This window comes from Procambarus clarkii, chromosome 63 (genome assembly GCF_040958095.1).
Source record: "Procambarus clarkii isolate CNS0578487 chromosome 63, FALCON_Pclarkii_2.0, whole genome shotgun sequence".
Taxonomy (NCBI): Eukaryota; Metazoa; Arthropoda; class Malacostraca; order Decapoda; family Cambaridae; genus Procambarus; species Procambarus clarkii.
The window spans coordinates 30333509-30335024 of NC_091212.1; positions in this window are offsets into that span (position 1 = coordinate 30333509).

A 1516-nucleotide genomic window follows, 5' to 3' on the forward strand; every position below is an offset into this window, starting at 1 on the left:
AACCCCATCAAGCAGGTATCATGTAGGTAGCTATTTTAACATTTGCTACATAGTGTGGCAAATGAATGATGCAGCTCCACATGAAGGTGGAGCTGCATTTATTGTTCTCCAGCTTAATTTGTTTTATACCATGTCTGAATTGGAAGTGCACGAATTCATAGCTATTTAAATCTACGACTTTTCATAGTCCTGAATACTGTATTACTCTTTATATATAGGTTGCATTTTGATGTTATTTCTCAAAGTTAGCTGCTCATAGTTGATTTCCCAGATAGTGCAATATATTTTGTAATGGCTATTTAAAACACAGCAACTGGGCGTCTGTGGTAGGGATGCCTTGTGTGCTTTTTCGGACAGGTTTTGTGCATTGTCTTGGGGTGCATAATCATATGGACTTAAAGCTAAAAGTATGCAAGTTTGATCAGGGCTGCAAATCTATATAAATAAAAATGGAAATGTTTGTTCAAAATCGCTAATCTCCAAAAGTTCTTCACCGATTGCTTTGAAATTTTCACACAACGTTCCATTCACATCCAAGCGGGTTTATATGTACATATTATATAGATGTCATGTTTGTGATGGAAAAAATATGCTTTTTTTTTTTTTTAAACTGTTTGTTTTTCATGCAAGGGAAATCTTCGAAACCATTTTACAGATGGCTTTGAAATTTTGACACAACGTTGCATTCGAATAAGCGCGTGTTTTTATATATCTACCATATGCATGCCACACCTGTGACAGGAAAAAACGTGCTTTTTTTAAAAAGTGCCATCTGTTAGACATAAGAGCAACACACGCTGTAATCTCCAAAAGTTCTTCACCAATGGCTTTGAAATTTTGACACAACGTTCCATTTGAATACTCGCGTGTTTTTATATATCGACTATATAGATGCCACACCTGTGACATGTAAAAACATTTTTTTTTTAAACAGCGCTATCTGTTGCTTATAATAGCAACTCGCGCTATACTAAATGTTATGATTCCATTTCAATGTTTCCCATTGCATTGTTAAATTTAATTTTCATAAATTTCAATTTTTTACATTTTGATTGAATTATGTTGTGACATTGCTTTGAAATTGAGCTGTGTTGTGTACCATTTCCTAAGTATAGATGCCACACCTGTGACAGGTAAAATAATTAGTTTTTTAAGAAACGACGTCATCTGTTGCACGTAAGAGCAACACACACACACAATACTTAATACATTATGATTCCATTTCAATGTTTCTGATTGCATTGACAAAATGAATTTTCATAGATTTCAATTGCTTTTCATTTTGATTTAATTTTTGTGACGTTGCGTTGGAATTGAGCCGTGTTGTTTACCATACCGTTCATTTCCCGAGTATAGTTTATTTTCTTATTTTTTTATTGTTTTTATTTCGTTTTTTAACTGTCTTATATTTCAGTGATGGGAACATCAGATCATTTGATGATCCCAATTTTCTGATGGGAACATCAGATCATTTGGGAATGCATTGAACGAGGGAGTGGGGAATGTTAGGGATGAA